The sequence below is a fragment of the Glandiceps talaboti genome, chromosome 3 (assembly GCF_964340395.1).
Source record: "Glandiceps talaboti chromosome 3, keGlaTala1.1, whole genome shotgun sequence".
NCBI classification, from domain to species: Eukaryota; Metazoa; Hemichordata; class Enteropneusta; family Spengelidae; genus Glandiceps; species Glandiceps talaboti.
In genome coordinates this window covers 19,477,075-19,503,254 of record NC_135551.1, presented here as the reverse complement: position 1 = coordinate 19,503,254, position 26,180 = coordinate 19,477,075, and the positions used below count along the sequence as shown (strand labels likewise).

Genomic DNA, 26,180 nt, shown 5'->3' with positions numbered 1-26,180 from the left:
AAACTTTCAAACTATGTAATATATTTTTCTCACTTTTGTACGACAGAAACATATTTTTCACTATTTTGTAAACTTTGCACATGGGCCGGAGGCCTAGAAACGCAATAAACACACACACACACACACACACACACACACACACACACACACACACACACACACACACACACACACACACACACACACACTAAAAGCAACCACTAAAATGATTATGATAACAAGGATTTAATTCTAATATATAAATAATAAATATATTAAACAAACATTTCTTTCATATGTCGATTTATTTCTGTAAGAGAGAGAGAGAGAGAGAGAGAGAGAGAGAGAGAGAGAGAGAGAGAGACAGACAGACAGACAGACAGACAGAGAAGGGGGGGGCAGGGAGACAGATGCATAGTATATGACTTAGAGAGAAAAAAGTAACTTATCTAAATTGAAAATGCCATACATCGTAAGAATAATTCACTATTGTACTAACATTTTGATGGGACAGATTTTGGTCTGATTGTCCAAGACTAAAAATTGTTTTGAAATAAAACTCTGAGAATCACTTGCATAAAGATGACACTCATAGGAAAGTTTCTATTTCAACTATCAACATTATGGGCTAATGAGCACTAATTTTGATCTCACACATGAATCCCTGAAGATTTGGCTGAAATGAAACCCAACTCATTTTATGTTATTAGGGTCATCGATCCAACAATTAAACTACCCAGTTGGTGGTAATGGACCAGGGTTAGCACTGAGGCATATAGTAGAGTTTTAAGAGCTGAATCAGAAAATTGTAGTGTACCTATTTGATAAATACAGCATGCATATTCTCTTCAATATAAAGTATAACATTTACAGTCTCTCTGACAACCTTTAAGTTTAGAGTTTTGAAATGTTACAAAATGTTACAATCTTGCATTTCTAAAAATAGAATGTTCTAATTTACATAACAATGTATTGATTTGGTATGCAAATCATGTATACCTACATCAAACAACTGCCAGTGTTCATTCAGTATTGCTGACTGACGTTATGAATATTCTAATCAAACCATGTACCATTGACTGCACTCCAACAGGTGGTTTCCCTTTGGAAGTGGCCACACACATTAAAAATTTAGTTATGCCGATGGTTAATGCAAATTTTTTTAGCTGATGGCAGTTATTACGATTCATTTGTTGACTATGTTGTTTAATATTTTGTGTATGTTTGTTCAAGACTTTATTTAAAAACAGAACATTAGTCAACACCAGGTTTACTGTTTAAAACAATCTCAGCTGAAGTTGTCTTTTGGTTGATTAGATTACAAACTTTTAGAACAAGCCTAAAGTGGCCATATGGATGAGGATTTGGTATCAATTTTGGATTTTTAATTTATAAAACAATTTTATCATGGTTTCCTATTTGAAAAATTCAATGGAAAACAACATCAACCAAGTCCTTGTAGTAACTCACTGCATTGCAAAAGATTGATAAATTTTGTAAATATTTGTTATTGTACAAACTTCTTACAATTTTTTGTAGCTTTTCACCACACGTTACAAACACAGACTTGGTATATGTTGTTTCACATTGATATTTCAAGGAGGAAGCCATGATAAAAAATTTTATAAATTGAAAATCCAAAATAATTACCAAATCCTCATCCATATGGCCATTTTATGTAAGGTGGCATTATGGAGAAGTTATGTAAGAATGTGATGCATCATATGATACATTGTGTTGTACAGTATCAAAATTTGCCAGTTCAAAACACATTATCAGGTAGCAAAAAAAAATAAAATAAAATAAAAAGGGCAGTCATGGGTTGGAGTGAAATTGTTAATACCAGTTTCCATGCCTTCATTTAAATAGTCACCAAACTTCAGATCTGAGATGTGATCTCCACCAAAATTTAACTAATTTTATCTTGTTTCAATGGCCATATTTCCACAGATTTTCATCTATATCCATCCTTCTTCTTTAACCATATTTTGACCAAAGCACTGAACAATTTAATAGCAAAGACATCAGATCACAACCTTATGTACTTATTCCCTGGACATTTGTACAATCCCTGCTGTCTGTCTGTACGGCTTTAAAATCCATCACATAATAAACCAATGCCCCAATTATACATGTTGGTTGACTGCAGCTGGAACACAGTAGTTCAAATCTTGCCGCCCAAGAACTTTAGCTGGAAATAAATGCCAAAAGGTGAAACTTGTATTGAATCTACAAATTACTGGCCATTCAAAATATTTTACAGCATACCCACAATCCTTCAGAGCAGAATAGAGTTATTACAGTAACAGTGACTGTATTTCCAAATCTAGTTTTGCACCTGTCATTCAATGTTTACCAATTATAGATTGTATTTAATATTGGATGTATCTATATTGTGGCATTATGCCTTTTTGTGACGATCAAATTACTACATTTGTCAACAAATTAATGAATGAGTGATGGCCCAAGTCATATTTTGTGGCAGAAGTAAAGTTTCATAGCATAGAAGGTTATAACTTAATGTGTGCTGGCAAGATTTGAATTATGTCTCCTTAGGTCAGTTTTTCAAACTACATTTTGGCTCCTTGGATGAGATGTTAAAATCACAAATCTTGCCTCCCTAAGTCAGTTGTTAAAATCACAAATCCTCTCTGCTTTAGGTCAGTAGTAACAATAATAAAGCCTACCTCCCCAAGTCAGTTGTTGAAATCACAAATCCTGCCTCCTTAGGTTTGTTGTAAAAATAACACCCTGCCTCCTTCAGGTCAGTTGTAAAAATCCCATCCTGTCTCCTTAGGTCAGTTGTTAAAATTACATATCTTGTTTCCCTAAGTCAGTAGCTAAAATCACATCCTGCCTCCTTAGATAATAGTTTGAATATTGCACATCTTGCCTCCCTTAGTCAGTTGTAAAAATCACAAATCCTGCCTCCTTAGGACAGTTGTTATAATCACAAATCCTGCCTCCTTAGGTCAGCTGTAAAAATCACAAATCATGCCAACAAAGGTCTGATTAAAAAATCTATTAGGTAAACAACTGAAAATGAACAGATTTCGAGGCTATTTAATGTCATTGTATAAACTGTAGATATGTAAGAAAGAACTGAAAGAATGGTTTCATAAAGTATGCAGTAAAAAAAACCCCACATCTGAGCCAAGATAGAAAAAAGAAGATAGTACCCCAACTCTTACACTGATAAGAATTCATGATATCAAGAAGCATGGTTTCACTCAGTATAGTACAAAAATGAATTTCTAATTGTAAGTATAACTTAAAATTTAAAATCATAAATTCTAAATTATTCCCCACATATACTCATATAAACCACCAAGTCGACAGTGTCATTGGTAGTATATAAATGTCTTTTTTACATATTGCCAGCTTAGAACTTTATCTTATATGTATATAACACTAACGTTCATGACTATTATCAAAAAACATAAATATCAATGAGAGATTTCCTGGGATTATACTAAGTAAGTTTATATCATATAAATATACACTGCTGTTACAACTGTGCACATATCCCTCATATTTGGGAACCACCTGTTTGCTGATACAGTAATATTAAGTCATGACTGCATGAGTGGAGTGCAGATTTCTCCCCACTATGGAGAAATCATGATGCAAACACCATCCTTGCCAACCAGGCCACCATACTTGGCAGGTTTCTACCGTGCTTCAAATGTGTTCTACCATCCTTGAGCTTTAGTAATCTTTGAATGACAAAATCATAATAATACTTTCGTTTGAAGACTATATGATATACTAGTATATAGAAGTTGAATAAATTGGGTTACTGAACCCAATGTCCATATGTATATCAATCATTGACTGTTCTACCACCAACAGTTCCTCAGACATGGATAATTTATTTCACATTTCAAAAGTCTGATAAAGTATGGATTCTTTTCCGTACTGAAATGTCATCCTCATTGTACAGTATAATTTCATGGTATCATACCTCTGTGGGGGTGTATCTCTATTAGGCATTTCCAAATACATGTTGAATGTTTCACCGCTTGTGATCAGTAACATTACATTTATCAGGCCTCTGTTGTTGTATAGAGTTACTATTCCGTATTGTTGTGTCTAAAACCTGTATGATATTTTTTAATGACTGCTGAATCAGAACATATTGAATTGCATGAATGACATATTGTGCAACCCTTCAAGTTTTGCTTTACATTTTAAATCTAATTGTGGAACCCCGCTCCCCTTTTCAGTACACTGTCTTTAAATGTCATCCCTCTCTGTACAGTAAATGTGAGGTGATATAATGTATACTCAGCTGTATTGCAAACTAGGTGTCTGGATATTACAGCTCAGAGCCCCATGGTGCCATCGGTTGGTTATAAACACAGTAGTTTCTGGTCATTTTGAACTTGAGTGAATTAATTGAGATTCAATATTAAAAGGAATCACAACTCCAAGAAATGAAGGCATTTTCATAAACTTTGGGTTCTGGTGAGATGTTTCATACGAAAGGGAATTTAAAGCACTCAGGGCTCATGAATATTCATTGTGCAACCATGAATATATTATTTCTGCTGACTCCCATCATGCAATGGCCCACAGTAAAGATAACCTATATAGGCACAAGATCAACTCAATGTTTCTCTGAAATAGCAAGCATTTGTAGGTGTTTTAAAATCGTGAATGACTCTCCAGAACCTATATATTACTTTAAGACAATGTATATATTTTCCAGAATGGACTGGACTGCATTTGAAGTGCAATGATAATGGAAAATAAAGCATCTGTCCATCCATCCAGCCATATCTATCTATTCATCCATTCAACTGCTTGTGTGTCTAATAGTAAGTCAGAAACCCTTTTGGTGATTCTAATTTTTGGTCAAAAGCCTGAATCACAAAAAAGCCAATTAATGAGTGTATTGGCCATATACTTGATTTGGATGCTTCTTTGGGTATGTATACATTTCATAGATAGTGTAAACTTCTACAATGCTGGTGTTAAAATTCATGGTATACACTTTTTCAACTTTATTACTGGAGGAGAGAGTTAGAATTTACTATCCACCAAGTTCTACTTTAAGAACATCAGCATGGAAAAAGGTCAAAAGGGCGTTCTGGCCCGTTACAACCTTTGTCAACACTCTGGAATGAGACTCTGGTATAAATCAATACGACCTACAAGCAATTATGCTACAAAAAGAGCAATGGAGAAAATTTGTCAAAAGTGCCTGAGTTAGTTCGACCTGATTGATTGATTGATTGATTGATTGATTGATTGATTGATTGATTGATTAATTATAAGTACAAATATAACATTGTTTGGTCAATCAAAAATCACAGGTTTATTCCATTGGCAAGCTGGTTACGTTTTGGATCTACTAAGTGTGAAAGTTGACGACAAAATGATCATGAGTGAAATAGGCAAATTTAAAATGAAAATACTAGGTAGAAATTAGTTACAATTATTTTAAGAGATGTTACATCAAAAGTGAAGTAGTGTCAGAAAATATCCACTAAGGAACAAGCATACCAAACCAAGAGGAAAACTACCACAGATTTTTTGATAGTACCCTTAATTAAAGCATCAGCTTAACATGCCGGTATATATAATGAAACAATAGTATGATTATGTATATTATAGAGATTGACTTTCTGAAATACCTAATAGCCACTAAAAAACTGCAAAAGCTAATATCCTAACTCCCCATTGGAGCTAAAAAAAGGTATCCATCCATTTACTAATACTGTTGTAGGCTTTTATACTTCTCTAGAATATTGAAGCCGATTATCAATGAATCATATATTCTAGCTATGCATATCATTGATCCCTTAATTCTCTTCTCAATATCGATTACATGGACGTATGTTACATGTTACATGTTATTCACACATAGTAAAAGTTTTATGGATTGTTATTGGATCCACACATTTAAAGTATTTTTATCTAAATATCATGTCAATTGTAATACAGAGAACTAACTGCAGTCTAATATTTCCAACAAAGACAAGCTATATATGTACTACATTACTAAATTTAAAGCTTGCGTTCAAAGGAGATATTGTCTAATTAGTACTGTTTATTTGAAGGTAATGAATATGCATTAATTATGAGTCATGAATATGCTTTGTTCATCTAATACATCTGTATGTATGCTAAGTCCCATGATGCAACTGTGTACCACTGCTAGAACAATAGAGGTGACAAAGTGTTGAGTGTTGTGTTTCTTGGCAACCAAGCTGTGAAATCATGAAATGACTCGCAACAAGCCTAAGTTTACGAAAATACCTTTATTTCCTAGAGTGGCAGTCCCCTTTAACCTATATGTACATCAAAAAACAGTTTATGTTATCATAGCTGTACAAAGTAACTTACTGGTTGTGACTATAATTTCACAGTTGTGGTGTGTGTTGTATTACCTGCATGATATTTTTAGACAGTGTGCTGAATCATTGTGGGTTTTTGAATTCAGCTATCAGGCTGCTAGTGATAAACATCCCGAATACCATCTGTTGGGCAGGATGACATGTATTAAATTATTGGCACATAAAATATTGCCAGATGTCCTAATGCAAGGTCAAACCTTCTAAATATATTGTATATTACAAGGTTATGTTGGATATTATATTTCCCAAATATTTTTCTCCATTCAGCCAAGAAAAATATGAGTGACCTAAGGGGCCTTATCACTACAAGTCACTAGATGAGTAGTGGTGTAGCAGTAACCAGTATGAAGGGAATAAAGGGAATGAAGGCAATAAAGTAATACTTCTCAAGTATTATTCACGAATAGCAATTTGGAATGTATTGACTCATTTTTAGCACCACAGAACCAATGATATTAGACACAGGTTGTCATGACGTACATAGAACAACCACAGTAGATAATCCATATTTTCTGTTCAAAGGCAATATCTTGGCTTGTGCATGGTATAATGTATTACCAAGATATCATTAAAGCTGTGACATGTACATAATAATAGTAGCTCAATATGTTTAGGAACTTGATCTATTAGGTTTCAAATATAAGTGTAAGGTCACAGTGTGCTCAACTCACTTTTCTTCCACCTGCCATTTGGTTATATATTCATTGAAAATGTTGTCCAACATAAGCTTTACATCAGATAATTGCAAATTTTGACAATCAGGAAATGAAAATTATAATTGCTAGGAAGAAGCAAATAGATTGTACTCATCCAATATTGAGTAAATATGATACCCAACTCAATATACAGACCTGATTATTTTTCCAAAATTTGAGAAACATAAGAAAAATTTAGTGATGCCTGGAAGATGAATAGTTGAATCATCTTTATCCATTAAACTGAGGGAAATAATGATATTGCTGAGAAGATAGAGGAAGTGAAAGGGCTAATAAATTACCCTTTGTCTACTTGATCAACAAATAAAGCCAGTGAAACATATCATAGATTTTTTATGATAAAAGAGTCACAAACATAATAGTGTCATTCTTTAATTAGAAATTTAATGTTAGAACTTTCCCAGTCATGTCTCCAAGGTTTGCTCCCTTTATCATCACTTATTTAAATGGAAATTTTCAATACAGATCTAGTCTCGGATACATTTTTTAATGCCCCAGATACAGTTACTTTTGTTGTCTGTATATAATTTGTCACTGATTCCATGACTGCTGGACCTGCACAGATATGATAAAACTCTTCTTGCTTTTTCTCTTGTAAGAAAAAAGATAACATCTGTCAGATACAACTTCTTATGTTGTGGGTAATTTATCAATAATTGTGCGTCAGTCATGTGGACAGGATTCCGGCAAAGACATGTCAGATATTGTACAATTGGGATGGATGAGAGAGTTTGTATGGACAGTATAACTTATGATTATACAAGTCCCTGGGAGTTATTCATTAGAGACTAACAGTCCCAGATGAGGTGAACAACAGGTCGTCTGTTAGCACACACAATGTTAATTTGCAACGATTCTGTCATCTGGTGGAGCATTATATATCTCGCAGCCATCTCAAATCATGTGGTCATCTAAGGGTGATAGAATCATTCGTCAGCTGGGGCCATCAACTGAATCAAACAGTCGTCATGTGTCAATTACCATTCATCTCAATCCAGTGATATATCCTAGATATTGTATTGATTGCAGTCACTATGTGTCTGACTCATAGTGCAGCTGCTTCTAATGCTTAGGCAATGCTATATTTTTAAAATGACTTACACAATGTATATCATGAAGCAGCTTTATAACTGGAATTTTGAATAAATTTTTACCCATAATTTGGGTTTTTCACTTTTTACTCAATTATTCTGTACGTTATTATTAAGCATATAGGATATTTGCCTTGTGATGGAACCCTATCAGCATCATGCAGATTACAGTTTAATTTTCTCAATAAACAAATATTTTGTTTTCACAACTATTTATACACTGACATCAAGTCAGTGAACACACTGCAGTTTAATAGCAACCACAACTATCAGAGAGGTATTAATTCACAATTCACCATTTTATTTAAAGTTTGGTGTATTGGTAAATTTACAAATTGACAAAAATTAACAAAAATAGCTGGAGCCGAGACTAAGAAACACAATGCAGGTAATGTTACTGTCTGTGTTATTTGTTCATAGAATGTTTTTCAAGAAGAACTGCTGTCTGTATGTCTGTCTGTATGTATGTATGTATGTATGTATGTGTGTGCTTTAGCTATTTATTGACTGTATTTTTGAATAGATATGTAATCCATTACAACCATGCATGCCTCTGAATTTTATGTGCTGCACTGTTTACAATGAGTGATGTATTTCTTCAGTTCCATTATCTCTCAGTAAAAGTAATATATCAGTTGATTGAATAAATATTTATTTTATTAGTCATTGACTTCTGTTTTGTATGTAAATTTGGCAAGTTCAGATTGTTATTAAATTGCATTTCATATACCACATTTCATTGTTTATCACGACACCGGTTGAGTTGCTATGACATTGAGATTGCATTGGCATATAAAATGTGGCAACTATTATCAAATACTAGTCAAACTTCCGAGAATTTGACCATCCTGCCCACTACCATCAAGTGTTGTCATTAGTGAAAAGTTGCGAAGTTTTGTATACATTTATGTATTATATAACACAGATTAGTAGTCAATATGGTCATATTGTAGAGTTGTTCAGGGCCTAGTGGTAAACTGCAAGTGCCTCATGTTGCCGGGGTCTAATAACTCCCTTCAGATATGCTGTAAGCACTGAGAAGAGATAGGTCAGTTTAACAATGCATGTTTTCGTCAGGTATTCCGGTTTCCTCCTGAATTAACAATCAACACTTATAATCTGTCATTGGGCTATATTATCCCTTTTGGATGGTTTGTGAATAAAATAAATTTCACTTTGTGCTCTAAATTTGAGGAACATTGTGTTATCTGAGGTTGGGATTGGTAAGTGGCATGTGTGTTAAAGTTTATGCAGGATGTTGACTTTACAAATGATTTTAAATAAATGTATGCCTCATTGGACCCTACATATTTGCATAATTTAAAAAGAAAAGTTGATAGCTTAAACATGACATTCACAAGCCATTAACGGTCCAAGTGCAACAAACCCGCAGGCTTGCCTGACGAAAACGGGTGTCATAAAAGTTGTTTGCATCTCTAAAGCTGTTTGTAGTGTTACTTATAATAGCCTAATAAATTGATAACAACTGATATAAGACGGAGATAAGGTTTGCCTCAATTGACCCACTCCTTAGAAATGATCTTACGCTGTAAACTACACTGTTTACTTGTGTTATGTAAGAGCCCATCATCACATGTGTAAATATTGGTACTCTTTGATAACAAGTGGACTTGCTTCTTTAATGGCTTGTCCCAGTAATGAATTGCTTGCATTAAACATTCACATCAGGCAATTTACAATAAAAAAAAATCTTTTGAAATTGCTAAAAGGAAAAAATGCACATCCTGTGCATAAATTGAGCTAAATGTTCAAAATTGCCAAATCTGGGTAGAATTATAACATATATGATATATTAACCCATAACTTTACTTTCTATTCAACAGTTTTAACTTTAGTATTATATTACTAAAGTCTGTGTGACCATACAAAGCTGAAAAAAATTGTAACACTGCAATACCTTTTGTACTTTTTTTGCATAATAATGACTCACAGGATATTTCTGGATTCATTGTAACATATCATGGATTAATTGTATAATGTTACTTTGTGTAATAATGTAAATGTTATGACATACAACTGTATTATGGGATACCCCTCCTGCATACATTGCTAATTATAGGGTGAATATTAAAGGACGACGACCTCTGGATACATAGGGTATGCATGTTTCAAAGGCCAATGCAGGCCATCAACATATGGCTGTACCTTCCTCACTTATTCGATCATGCCCTAGATGACAATACTAGCTGTCTGGTAAAGGTATACTGCCAGCATAAAACAAATGTGTTTTCTTGTTTGTGCTTTGCTTATTGTAAATATGCAAGAATGTTGCCTCCCAGGGAGTTGTTTACTAATGTTTCCCAAAATATCTTTACATGTACACGCATGTTGTTAGATACCTTCTGGAAATATCAAAATAGATATGGATATAGGAAGGAAAAAACCCTAAAAATATAATTTGCTGGTAGATGAAGACTGGTATAATTTGTACATATTTCACAAATTAGCTTGGATGTACATATACTTTACTGGAATACTATCTGGATATTAACAGACAAAGTTAGGCCATACTTACCAAAGATTTTGTTATCTTTAATCCACAATTTCATGCAATTACACTAAATGTGCAGATTTCATAGAGACACACTATATATGGTACACTGGGCATAATATGCAATCCATGTTCAATATAGTGTAAGTGTCTCATTGGAGAAAACAGTGCTAGATGCAATATTAGTAGCAGAGCATTATAGACTTAATTCAAAAGAAGAAGGATGTTATAAGTCGTTTCTCAGAGTTTCGCCTGACGATCGCTGAGGAAGCATGAAACTCTGAGTAACAACTTATATATCCTTATTCTTTTGAATTGTTTGTATATATATATATTTTTGAATTGTTTGTACATATATATATATATATATATATATATATATATATATATATATATATATATATATATATATATATATATATATATATATATATATATTAGGGAGGACTTAAGCCCAGAGTTTCTCACTTCTGTGGTCATCAGATGGCTAGATCAGTCTAACTTACTACTAGTAATTGATCTAGCCATCTGATTACCACAGAAGTGAGAAACTCTTATGGCAAAATTGTAAGGCACTAAAAAGAGAAATTAAGATAGCAGGCAATTGCTTAAAAAAAGTACATAATTTGTTTTTCCCTTTATTAACAATTCAACATATTTCCTTCATCTGTGGGGTAGACTAGATATTCCACAAAACAACATTGTGTATAAAGTAAAATTTGCATGTACCATATTCAGGTTTTAATCATAGGGAATATCCTGCATCTATTATAAATTGTCAATCAAGAATTACGGGAATTGATTAGAGCTTTAATGGGGAATGCTACTCTAGGAAATTATTTTCATAAACTTGGGTTCTGGAGAGTCATATTTCATGATTTTATACAACCTAGCTAAAATTATTTGTGATTTCAGAGAAATATCAAGTTGATCTTGTGCCTTATGGGCCATTGCCACATGGGAGTCTGCAGAAATAATTATTCATGGCTGAATAATTATAGATACCCTATAAAGACACATTAGATCAACTGGTCATTTCTCTGAAATCGCAGATGAAATATAGATGATGTATAAAATCATGAAATGTCTCTCCAGAACCCATAGTTTATGAAAATGTCTCTATTTCCTGGAATGGTGATCTCCTCTAAAATGTACAACAATACTCTGGGAAAATTCAGTAGGATGTTTTTAATATATCAAATTCTTCATCTGTCAAGTCTTTCAGGAAATAAACTGTCACAATCACTACTGTCTTGATATGGTTAAAACACAAGGTTAATTGCTTTGGTTGAAATGCTGTACAAGAAAGGAGAATATATGGTCAGAGTTATATCTCATTAATGATACTAAACATAGATTTATATGGTGTATAACTATCAACAAGTAGTCTAATGGGTGTAATAAAGTTAAGGAGTAATTGTACATTACAACAAATTAGAGACATAAAAGTCATCTTGTAGTGTGAAAGCGTAGATCTTCCAAAGTGTATACTCGCTTATATCGATCTTCCGTTTTTGCATACTAGAGCATTTGTCTTAGTACTTGTGTAAAGTGTAATGCTGTCACAAAGAGGACGAATGTGTTAATTAAGATGATGAAATTTTCAAAATATGTTTATGATGGCTGTCTGATCTCTCATTATATCTTTCAAAGAACCTTTTCTATATAGTTTAAATGAAAGGGTTATACTAAATGAATAAAACTCCCTCTTACTTCAATGTATCCATAAAAAATACTTCTTCAATATTTCAAGTACTCTGTAACTGAGATAAACTCTTAAAAGTTCATTTTGAAAATTTAAAAAGTAATTTGAATTGAGTGTATATAATATATATTAAGAATGAAATGTATTCAGTATTGTGAGGAAAGAAGTAAAACCATGTACATTCTACATATACATATATATTTGTATATGTATCAACTTGTCTCACTGGGGTGCTCAATACAAACTTAGAAGCAGCTAGCATACTGTCATAGAGTAGTGGTTAAGTTTTATAATCAAGGTCAAACTTCAGTTAATGATATGAAAACATTGAACTTGAAACTAAAGAGGGTGTAATCCTATTATGTAAAGGAATTTATAAGTAGCCAGATATAAAGTGAACTGAGAACCAAAGACAACATAGTAAATGGGATGTACTAGTGAGCTTCAAAGGAAATTTAATTAGTCTATTGTTTAGTAAATGGATACAGGTGTGGAAACATGTAAATCCCTTTACACTTGGCCCAAGCCAAACAGGGCATTAATTTAATAGTGGATTTGCATAATCCCATATCTTTGGCCAATTATGATTCAGTGTTTTTATCCAATGACGTGTAGAATTAAGGGCTGGAGCACAGATGATCTATGGGAAGTGGGGTAGGATATAATTGACTTGTGTTCTGTAAGTTTTAGCAGATTTGGTTTTTGAGAGCTGAAGAGAGCTCAATAAAGCTACATCTCCTTCTCTGAGAAGTTCTGTGTAAGTGTCCATGTGTCGAGAGTGTTGGAGAGAGTAAGATCCAAGTAGCATTCTAGTGAGAATCTACGGAACAGTTGAAGGCGACATCGTTACACATACACTTAATCCAATGAATAGACATACATACATACATACAGTCATTCATACATTCATACATATACATACATACATGCATATCAACACAGACAGACAGATACATACGTACGTATGTCGTATGTACATATACATACATATGTACATACATACATCTATACATACATAAGTACATATGTATGTATGTACATATTTACATACATACATACATCTATACGTACATACATAAGTACATATGTATGTATGTACGTATTTACATACATACATATATCTATACATACATCTATACATACATACATATATACATACATACATACATACATACATACATACATATAAAAGACATATTTCCCTAGAAAATGTGAAGATTTGGCATCCTTTTAGGTTTATTGAAATCCCTGTCAGTTTAGAAATATTGAAATAATTGATACAGTGAACCATAAGAATATAATCCTCCCAAAGTATGTGTACAAGAGAGATTAGAGGCTTAAAGATGCAATCTATTGAATAAGACAAACTTATACAAGTACCATATTATAATTATAGGCATTACCATGGCTCAGTATCATTTGAAGGAGGACTGTGATAATTTGGCGAAATAATGTATGAATTATAAAAGTGAATGTTTTAATCAACTTGAAATGAATTAAGCATAGGAATGGGATATATGGTAATACAAAAGTAATCAGAGGAAAAATAACATCTTTAATATATTTAATTGATCTTGCCAATGATGTACCGGTATGTATGTATGGATGGATGGATGTATGTATGCATATACGTACGTATGTACGTACGTATTCATGTATGTATGTATGTATGTATGTACATGTATGTATGTATGTATGTATGTATGTACATGTATGTATGTATGTATGTATGTATGTATGGATGGATGTATGTATGCATATACGTACGTATGTACGTACGTATTCATGGATGTATGTATGTATGTATGTATGTATGTATGGATGGATGGATGGATGGATGGACGGATGTCTTTTTCTTTCCATAAACTAATGTATCAATTTTACATGTTAATTCCTAGAAAATATGAAAATATCTCTCCATAACATAAAATTCAATAATGCTGGCCAAAATGCTATCATATAAATTTGATACTGAAATGAAATCCTTTGATTATAGTATAAAATTTATCCAAAGCCTTATATCAAGATCCTGCCGTAGCCTTGTCATGTTTCCTCAAACGTGTTATGACAATTATTAAGTGATAAATTCCAATTAAAGCAGATCAGAATGTAATATGATAGTTGCGCCACAGTGAGAAATGAAAAAGACATATCTCAGCTAGAGCACCACATGGGAGCCAAGATTGTAATGTTCTTATACCTATAATGCTGTAGAACTGATTTCTATACTATTAACAAGTGATATTGTTTTGACAGCTTAGGTGATAAATAGTTGATGTATGTATTATTATTGATAACAAACTAATAGATATTAACATTACCAGGTGTCGTAAGTTTAATGATGACTGTCGTTTTCAATCAACCTGTTGTGTGATTTAAATCTATATTTTGTATGTGGCAAAGTTTTCCATTGTAAATTAAACCCAACTATAAGCTATACCCATTTGAATTGTATGATCTATATCAATAATTGAAATTCAAATGAAAAAAGTAAAAATATGGCTAGGCACAATTTGCTGTGCAAACAGGTGTTGAATGAATGAAAGCAAATTGGAATATTTTCCTAAGCTTCGTTTTACATCCCTAGAGATGGAACTTTTTTTTTGTCAATTTATACAGATATTTTCATTCTGATTTATGTCAGTGGGGTTCTACAACTGATTGGGTTTCTGTCAATCAATGCATTAGTCCATGCGCTATTAATTTCATTCAAAACTCAGTCTAGCCTAAAATGATAGAGCTGGCTAAGTGGTTGACTTGGCAAGTGTTCTCTCACTTGGCCCCCTACAGAGGCTATTATGATAATGTGTTTTTTCTTTAGTGCTTTCCCACTCTGTGCTCAAAGCGCTTTACAATTTCATGGATCTATAGTGGCACAACGGTCCTTTACTTCCTCAACATCCTTTTAAGCACATGGGATTAAAGTATTCATATTGTAACATCTATCCTAGCAGATCCTCATTGTACAGCTTGGTTGACTGAGGCACAATCATGGTTCAAATCTTGCCCAAGGACTTTAGCCATTCAGAAAAAAACAACAGCGGTGGGGCTCGAACCAATGGTTCGGTTGCAGATTCAAAGCCGGTCACTCTAACCATTTTAGTTAAAAAGATGATCAAACCATGCATAGACAATGGAGGGGTAGACCAGGCCATCTCTGCGCATCATCTAGACTATGTAATTAAGATAAGTCGTTCAGCTTGTTCATCAACTATTAACCCTTATCAGGCTTCTAAACCACAACTGTGCTAAACTGTCCAATATCCTGCACCCAGATTTGGTTGCAGCCAGTCAAATATCATTATGCTGTAAAAGGTGTCAAAATGACTATGGTGTCAGCCTTTCAATGCTGATTTAGGCAGGATTTGGCTTGATTTTGAAAATTGACCCTGAAGGTCAGGGTAAAAGGTCAAGGTCTCCAAAATAGCTTGCATCTGATAATATGGGGGTAACCACTCAAATATTGCATGTCTGAGAAATGACGTATTACGCACAGATCGACGACGGATAGAGCCCATTGTAATAGCACCATCTAAAAAAACTACTGGGCTGATTACAGTGAAAGTTGCTTGGGATATACTTTTTTTGGGTCTAGTTGATAGATTATTGGAGGCAAAGTTAATGGATTAGCAATGCAAATTAGGATAAAAAATAGTGTTTGATAAAAAAAACTCAGTTAAAATCAAAACAAGTGGAAATTTGTTTATATGGATGTTGATGTAAGAAATGTTGATGACAAGATGATCCCATCATTGATATGCAAATTAGGTCTAACATGATTTACATAGAATACAATCATGGATGCTATGACAGCTGCCTTTTTCTCTAAATCCATTTTCTGATTAGGATTAAAATTTAGGAATAAAAAAAAGTCATAATGCAATGCTATAAAAAAGTTGGTCTTGAATTTAAAAAAAAAATGATCCTATTCCCATATAATTAGTAATCCAAGACTATGGTATTCAAATGATGGATAGATAGTCAGAGATTTTAAGTAAGGTGAAGGTATTATTTTGGTGTCTTTGCTGTGTTGGAAGGTTATGATGATCTGATGAAGGTTATAAATGATCAGCATAAAAACTATGAGGCAGTCTCTGGCCTTGCATATATTTACTTCATCTGATGTTAATTCTCTTAAACTTGTGCTGCTACTTGGCTATATAGTTCAAGAATATTCAAACCAACTTCCAGTAATTGATGAAAATAAATGGTTCATATGTTATAAGGTTTGTTGGCTGGATAAAATTATAAGTCCATAATCTTTAAAAACTTCTCTCTATAATGTGATACTAATTAAAGTATACGTGAACATGTTGGATCAATCAACAAGTATTTTGTAATGTCTAATAAACATGTCCTAATTAGTAGCTTTGGGACCAATTTGCAAACCTCTGTTGACGTAAACTGATTATATTATTAACTTAATTGGGTTGTGAAATGAATATTATCATGTTATGATTTCAACATAATAGCTAAAAAAGAGAATAAGGAATTTTATACAAAGCACCATATAATTAATTGCAGCTAGAGAGATTGGCTATATGGGTTGTTTTGAATTCATGTGCCTAATGTTTTTCACTTATACAATACTGATATATGATAAACAGAAGTGTTTTTCTTATCATGAAAAATGCATCCCATAAGATTTGAATCTCTGATCTGGGTGATAAATTCATTGATAATTTTAAGTTATCGACATGCACTCGGTCATGCGATTTGCTCCTTAGGGTAAAAAAAGAAAAATATAATTTAATTTGTATTTGTTATTCATTCATATGTATATTAAAGTGGTATGAAAAAAAGCAAAAAAAAAAAAAAAAACACAAAAAAACGGCAGTATTTATCATTTCTTTATTCAATTTTCGAAGAATTTGTTGCATTGTTACTGTTTTTAACAGTAAATTTGTTGCTGTTAGTAGTTTTAGTGTTCTTGTTTTTACCATGCTATACCTACTGAAGGTATAGTTGTGTAATAAAGTAAAGGTGGCCATATTGATGATATTAATCTTATCATGGCTTTATCTGTACTTGAAAAATCGACGTGAAACAACGTAGACCAAGTCTGTGTTTCTAACTCAATACATTGTTTTTTTCTGAATGGCTAAAGTCCTTGGGCAAGATTTGAACCACAAATGTGTAAAATGTTTGTTTCTTTGTATTATATGTACTATAACAAACATTTTTACACATTTATTCTTGTTTTGCAATTTATTGAGTTACAAACAAGGACTTGACAAATATTGTTTGATGTTGATTTTTCAAGTTGGAAGCCATGATAAAATTGAATGACATTGATTAAAACTACAAAAATAAATACCCAATCCTTATCCATATGGCCACTTGAAAAGAGCTCTTGTGATGATTAATGTTCATTTGTAGTTGAACTCACTTTTTGATTTCTATTATTTCCCCATATATCTGTCAATTTTAGTATTCACAAAGGATTCATTAAAGCAAAGAAGATTTTTTTTTTCAGACTAAAATCTATAATTTAATTTTTAGGAACTATTGTACTTTTTGATGTTCGAGATTAATAAATAACAAGCAGCCACAAGGTCAGTACAAACTTCATTCAACACTTGAACACTTAATTGTCATTAGGTAAATGGATTATTGATATATGAATTTCATTTCCAACTGTCGAGCCATGGAACACTACAGGATATTATATGTCGTACAATGAGATGGACGACTCTTATGAAAAAACATTGATCATGACATTAAAAACCTTGACCGTGAAAATGTAATATAGTGTATGATGGATATCCAATTTGAAAAGACAAATCAAGCGTAAAATAGATATTTTCCATTAATTTTATAAAAATTATCTTCAATGATATATACCCCAGCTGCTTCATCTTGTTTTTATAATTTACCACCATGTTTACATAAAGGTGTTATTATATTGTATAATATTGATATTGTGTTTTTTTTCTCATAGAATTTTTCATAGAATGCATGCCATAAAATTGATTGGCCTAAAATGATATTTGTCCATATTTTAATGAATTTTGCATATTCGTATAATCACAGATAATTACACTATCTATATGTTTGGCCACAATTTTAAAACTTTTTGTTTTCCAATCAAGATCATTCCCATTATCATTTTAATGATTACACTATGCTTTGCCACAATTTGGAAACTTCTTGTTTTCATGAATCAGATCATTCACTGATGATAATGCAATGCACCTCTGACATACATTCAGTAAAATCATATTTTCTCAGTGTTATATTTTTCTAACCAGTTTAAATACCACAACAATGAAAATAATACAATATGGGCAAAAAGTAAAATGTACTGACTATTCAGGCTAGAGTCATAAACTTGAAATTATCAATGTCATAAACTTTAACTTAAAACGATAAGCATATAGGAAGTATTCATGAGCAATAACTAATTGTGAACAAATTTCCTGGCTTCAATGTATCAATATATCTTGGCTTACTGTATCTAACTGTTTTAGCAACATTACTAAAAGGCGCATTAAAATGTGTAGTAGGTATTTGGACTAGAGTAATTAACATTGAAATTATCAATTCAAGCAAATTTATATAATAATATGATGGAAATTATGAGGATATTTGTTAACACATTTCCTGACAGCTAGTGCATTTGCCCGCGGATGACAAATGTTGAATTGTGTAGGATTCAATTTTTCTGCAAAGCTCTGATCTATTTGTCACATAAGGCATAGCTGTTACCATTTGCTCTTTGATACCACAAATGAAATGTAATATCATGATGATGTTTTGGGGTAGGAAATTGAGAAGCAATAGATAACACTGATTAAACTTAGTGTAGTGCTTGTTACAGTTTGCTCTCTGTCAAGCTTAATATCACATGTGGAATGTGATATCACCATGACATTCATGTGCAGGAGAAAAGGGATATGTAATAGCATGACTTAATTTAATTTCAATTACATGATATAAAATCTTGTCAGTGACCGAAATTCTAATAATGCAATTTCCAACACTAGTTTAATAATAAGTTTCTGCAAAGCCCTGATCTATTTGTCACGTAAGGCATAGTTGTTACCATTTGCTCTTTGATACCACAAATGAAAACTAATATCATGAAGATGTCTTGGGGTAGGATGCAAACTTATCATGCGTATTTGTTGGGTTGACAGCAATTTAATCCTGTTCAAATGGTTTACTTGAAGGTTGTATTAAAGACTAATTGGTTCAATAAGTTACTACCTTGCTACAAGCATTACATAATTAATAATGCAAACCTCGAATACTCCATGTGCATATTACAAATGCATGCCACCTATAAAGATTTAGCTATAAAATTACATAACACATGAATGTAATGTTGACTGTTTAGAATTAATTATTAATTGCTAACTTTAGGGTTACTTTTGATAATACTTTTAAATCAGTATGTTTGTATCCTGTTAAAGTGGTTGGAAAATTGTTGACAAGCATTAAGGTGGCTATTAGAGATATACTCATGGTACTAATTAGGTAAAATAATCTTCAAATCAAATGACTATAAGTATCATAAACCATTAACCACATGATGGTTGCGATATGATTTTCTGCAAGGGAGCATAAAATGAGCTTTGGCTTTGCAGAATGCACATGAACTTCTGCAATCTTTTGTTGTCATATCTTAAAGCCTCATCCAATGGGTATGGGTCTTTGGAATCTTTGCACTCCAAGCCTGTAGAAGCTTGTGCCATACGAACTTGTAGGGAGTGAGGGTGAAGAGATCTTATTCATTATTTCAATTACATTGCATTTATCATGTATGCTTCTTGCAATGATCCAGAAATTTAGTTCCAATTGTGTATAAGCTTTTTGCCACCATGCATTTGATTGGTTAATTGTGCGTAACTATTGATCACGATGGAAAAATAAGCAGATCAATGTGTATACCTTCACAGTTTTTGCAATGGGCATTTGTTCACAATGTACTCTGCGTCTTTATGTAGATAACTATACAAACGACTGGATTATCCCTCAATATTGATTTAATAAATTTATGAATACTTATAAACGTTTAATCTTATAGTAAATTATTGAGTAGAAAGTGTATCTTAGCTGTTCTTGATGATTATATCACCATGATATTAATAATTCATATCTTTTAAAATTGATTCGATAATTGGATTTACTTCGAATCATTACTCTGTAATATACTTTAAATTTGAAAATAATAAAATTTCAGAATTCATTAAAGTTGCTTTTCTATGACATCTTTCCATGTTATCATTATTGATAATTAAGGTACATGTATTCTAGATCAGCTGAAAACAGTTTTTGTATGTTTTGCTTTGTTACAAGGACGAGGTGATATGTGTTTGCCATGAACATTAATAGAGCCTCATTTATTGGTTGAAGTTTACTTTGATTTATTAGACACAAGTATTTAACTCACCGGAGGGTGAAGTACACTTTATGTTTTACTGTAATTTATACAAGGATCTAAGGTAAGCATTACTGGATAAAATAATAACTTCACTGCCAAACTTTAGTCATACATGTATGGACATATACTATAAACTATACATAAACTATGCCATTTAATGTTACATTTCCTATTGATACTGCAAACTTTCTACATGAAGCATTTAAGTGTAGGAAAACCTATATTTATAATTAAAACGTATGTGATATTTATTTATTTATTTATGTATTTTGACATTTCTTTTTGTGTCCTTTAAGCCAGAGGGCTGAATGTGACTCTTTTTGTTTGTAAATTTTGTTTAAGTATCGTATAATTTAAGTCCACATAGGACACCTTAATAAACAATAACATAACATAACATAACATAACATAACAGTATATGAGATTCAATACATATAAGTAAAGATTACACATCAAGATTATCATTGTAATAATAATAGTTATAATAAAAATAATAATAATAATCATAATTTGTTTCAGATTTGTTCCATGAGCAGCACCATAACCTGCATATGTTTGGTAGGATATTTAGTATCAGTCTGAACAACACCATTATAGTACATACAGACCTGGTTATTTTTTTAATCAAACCCAGGGCACTGCAGGGTGGGTTTGAAACCAGACTGCATAAGAGGCATAATGAACTATAATTAGATGCAGGCTAAGCTACAACCCTGAGTCCTAAGTGCACGCACAACATATATACAAAGCTATCCCAAAAAATGATCCAGTAACAGCATAATCATAGCTGTAGTTTTAATAATGTAATACATTATATATTCATGGTATTGACTAAATTTAGCATAATGTAAAAATCCGGTCATAAGGTGTTGGTGTATCATGCTGATCTAGATTGAGTTACCAAATGTTGCCTACCTCACGGCAGATGTTGAAATTTTTAGTAGGGCGTAGGTGAGGATAGATTTGTCATGATATGTAAATGGCTATGGGACAAAACATTTTTTTAAATATATTTTTTTCTGTAATTACAGGAATATGGTTAGGGAGGCACATGTGGGCATGAATTATGTAACATAAAGAATTGCAATTGTTCATTTCCTAGGTTTGGTCAAGGTCTGTGTATCTGTCAGTGAGGCTGTTGTCAACATATGGCTATATGACAGGTTTTGAAAGCTTATTACCAGGGTATAGCTTAGTTATCCATGAAGACAGTTAATACCATGTTATCCCTAGTCAAAATCAAGCTGCTGTAGATTGGCTGAAGAATGGCTGCACACACGAGATGAATAATGGCTGAAATTTAATGGTTGATTTTCGGTGGAAATTGTGGCTGCAAATTGGCTGCCTACACCCCCAAAATATTTAAATTAGTCATTTAATATGCAAATTATTTTCAGTGCTGAATGTGGCTGTGCCATGTGGTGGCTGAAATATGTGTTTGGCTGCATATTTGATGAAAAATAATCTGTGCTAAATGTAGTATTGTTTTGAGTGGCCTAAATTACGTAAATTATCAGTTATCAAGGCAAATTCAAAGCAATATCATATTATAAATATAGTTGCAGTTATAAAGTTTTGATTTGACACGATCATTATTTCAGTGAGACTCAGCTGTCAAATTAACATTTAGTATTTACATATAACTAACAATAGGTGCTGAATTTAAGGCTATAGGTTAGGACGATTTGTCAAGACACGAACATGTTTATGATATTGTGGTGATTATCATGAGTATTTTTTTATGTGTTTTTTTCGAGAAGAGATACACTTTTTAACTACTTGGTTTGAGGCAATCTTAGGCAAATGCAAATTGTAACACTGTTGATCAGTCAAAATTTCAGTCAGGCTTTTGTATTTCAGTATCTCACATAAAGTATTGGCAGGTACGGTGACAGTACATACATTTCATTCTCAGTATTCACATCATGGACTGACATAATATTACTAGCATACTGACCTCAAGACTTGCGATTGACATAAAGTTTATTAGCATTCCATCAAAACTCATTATCTCCGTATTTTAATTAACCCACTGTACCCCATCAAAAGTCTAATACAGTTCAGAAATTGAACTAAAAAAAAAATCCAATAACCTTTGATGGTACAAGTTCTATTTGATACACTGATGCAGTCACGATATCAACCTGGTCTATTTAGGTAACATATCAAAGATTAATAATTTGATGTATTGGCCTGTCATTTTATGACTGGGAAATGTAGACAGTCATCCATCATCAATAACATCATTTATTATGTTAGCGTTCAATGAATTTTGTTGTTGTTGAATTGCACCGTGAAAATATTTAAAGTTATGATTCATGCAGGTGTGATGTATTGATATTTAAATCGACCCCTTTTTGGTTGTTAAACACATACAGAAATTCTATATTTGGCATGAACTACATAGTAAAAATATGAAAATGTAAAAAATCTTGATTCATATCAGCCTGATGCATTGATTATTAATTACCTTTTGGTAATTAACAGCAAATATTTACAAATTGTATTATGCACATATTTTCGGGTGATGAAAATATTTTTGAAATTATATAATTAGGTATATCAAAGGAATTGTCAATATTTTGGAAGATATACTGTCATTTTGGTTAATAAAAACATATAAACAATGTTTAAACACATAGGTGTAATTCATCTATTCAAAAAGAAAAAAAATCAAGTACGATGATTTCATTGAAATCATTGAAAATATTTAAAAAGTGTAATTAATCTGGTTAAAATCATTTGAAAACTATCTTAAATGTGTCTAGTAATAATTCATCATTTCAAATGGAAAAATCCAAGTAATATCTTTTGGTTTTAATCATCGAAAACATTTCAAAAATTGCAATTCATATGCATGGAATGCAATTTGTAATGTCTTTTACTAATAGTAATTATAAATGTTTTGTTTTTTTCAAATGGCAAATGTTTCCATTCATTATATTTCAATGGAATGCTATACAGTCATTTGTTAAGAATGCTTTCAATTGAAAATTTGTAATTATACATATAAAAATATTACTCATTTGATTTGGTATTATTGTGAATAATTTTCAACTTGTATAGTTATGAAATCATCAGTATTAATATTTCAATGGAATTTGTATGTGTAACATGATGATTGATCTAAAATTATGAATAGAACAATAATCTGAAATTAAATGTTTTCAAGTTTCAGTGTTGGGAAAATGTCACAGCTGTTTCACATATGGGAAATACTGTATTGTGAACATATGATAGCTTAGATATAAGGTTTAAAATGTATCACTCACAAATATAATGATACATAGATTGAAAAAAAAATGATGATTTTTGGTAATAGCGATTAATTTGTAACTTATACAAACATTGTAACATTAAGGTTTAAAATGTGTCACTTGCAAATATGTGGTTACACAAATTGAAAAAAAAGAAAGATCTTTGATATAAAATGTGTAACTTATACAAACAGTATAACCACGAACTATTAATATTGCAATGGTTTCGGTCTATAAATGAATCTTCCACATCTGTTATGCTTATGAAAACAATTCTATTCTGAATACAGATAACAGCTTATAATATTTATTAAAAATGTATCTGCACTCAAATAATTGATTATAAAACAGTTTGAATCTTTGACTTGTTTCATACCTCAGCAGACTTTTTCAAGGAGTTGAATTCACAGGATCTTGATTGCTGAATATACAGTCTTTGTGTGCCTGAAATAAAGAAGGCCTACATTGTATGTGGTACTTCTCATATTGATTGTATTTGTAGTGTTCGACTTTTGTCAAATATATTATATGGTATTTGACAAGCTTTTTAATTAAAGTTAGTAGTTAGATTAACAAATATATTAGCCTAGATCGAACTACATCCTTGTATGGTAGATGGATATTATGCCTATTTGACCATATAAGGTAATCATTCATCTTAATATGGTAGAATGGATATGCCTGTACTTGGCCATATAAGGTAATGATTAATGGTTATTAAAGTAGAATGGGTGTGTGACCTTATATGGTACATCCTCAGAGATTGACTACTTTTGATTAAATTGTGATCAAATTTAATGTTTTGCCAAACCACTTGAGTTTATCCATGAATTATTTTCCGCACAACAATTCGGTTGATCTTTTTGAGGTCGTTTATATCAAGTTACACATTATTGAACACTTTCTTTCAAATAATTGCTCTGCAAAGTGAATGATGTTATTTTGACCAGTGAATTTCTTGAGTTTGTACCTTATAAGGTCACATACCTAATATAGTAGTGTAATTACCATATTTGACCATATATGGTGTTCACTGCATGGATTATTCATCCAACCTTCCTCTGGGCAAATAATACCTCAGATAAAAGAAATTCTCTGCAAGTAACAGCTAGACTAGGGGATTAAACAGCATGTTCATTGCACCTTGAAATATTTGAAATATACAAAAACATGTGAATTTTATCTATGCAAGTCATTGTTTCAAATTTTCTGAGATTTGACTTTCAAATTTCACCACTAATGCAGGATTATGTTAGAAGGTTGCTTTATAATGCACGATGTTAAAAAGCAGGCTACAACCAGGGGTTAACTATCAGATTCATGACACCTTTAGGCTACCAGGTACAGTGAGTCGTACTTTGACCTTGTAAAATCTTATGGCTTCAACCAATACATTTAATATCAATGATTAGACCAAAAAAAAGACAGAATTGTTTCTGGTTGTCGTCGTCGCACCACTTTAGACAAAATGTTTTGAACAGAAACAATTTTTTTTTCTTTGCTTTTATTTACAAGTCAATTTCTTCAGAGTACAGATTTCATTACCAGTACTGGATCATTGTAAAAATCTTCTTTGTCAGCTCCAGTATAAAACACAGAATATTTATGCGACACTTTTAAAGTGTGAATGGATGTTGATATAAAAGCAAGCCCTCCAGGCTAGCAATGTATCAAGGATGATTAAAAAGCTGATATACTGTACGTGCGAAAACTCAATTATTTGATGACAAGTTAGATACGTTTATGAAGGAACTTGTAATTACCAAGATACACACTTAACCTAATATCATATGCATTGTAGCAGAAATGGTAACACATTGACATAAATTGTTGCATTCACCAGACTTTGAACTAGAGCGTAATAGTATCCCCCGCTGTACATATAGTCACTAATAGCATATAATGAGTTCTTCCATGTATGATGAATGTGGATGACTAGGTGCCACAATATGTATGACTTCAGGACAAAAGATGGCATATATGGCACAACAGTAGGTATGATATTGCATGGACTTTAAAAATGTACAGTTACTACTAAAATGAGTACAAAAAAAGGGTTGACTCTTTGCTGCTCCTCATAGGCTTTATCAATAACTAATCTCATAAATTTATAATTTCTTTAAAAATCATCAGTCGACTTTCTCTCTCTCTCTCTCTCTCTCTCTCTCTCTC

The 26,180-nt window shown here is 32.2% G+C and overlaps 1 protein-coding gene across 1 annotated transcript in view; it reads right to left on the bottom strand.

The window, feature by feature from the left end:
* Positions 1-2,100: 2,100 nt before the first annotated feature.
* LOC144453974 (2-oxoisovalerate dehydrogenase subunit beta, mitochondrial-like) overlaps positions 2,101-26,180 on the bottom strand; it is an 86,700-nt gene continuing 62,620 nt past the window's right edge. The window contains exon 11 of the mRNA XM_078145350.1: positions 2,101-2,170. The gene's annotated coding sequence lies outside the window, so the exon portion shown is untranslated. The remainder of the gene's footprint in view (positions 2,171-26,180) is intronic.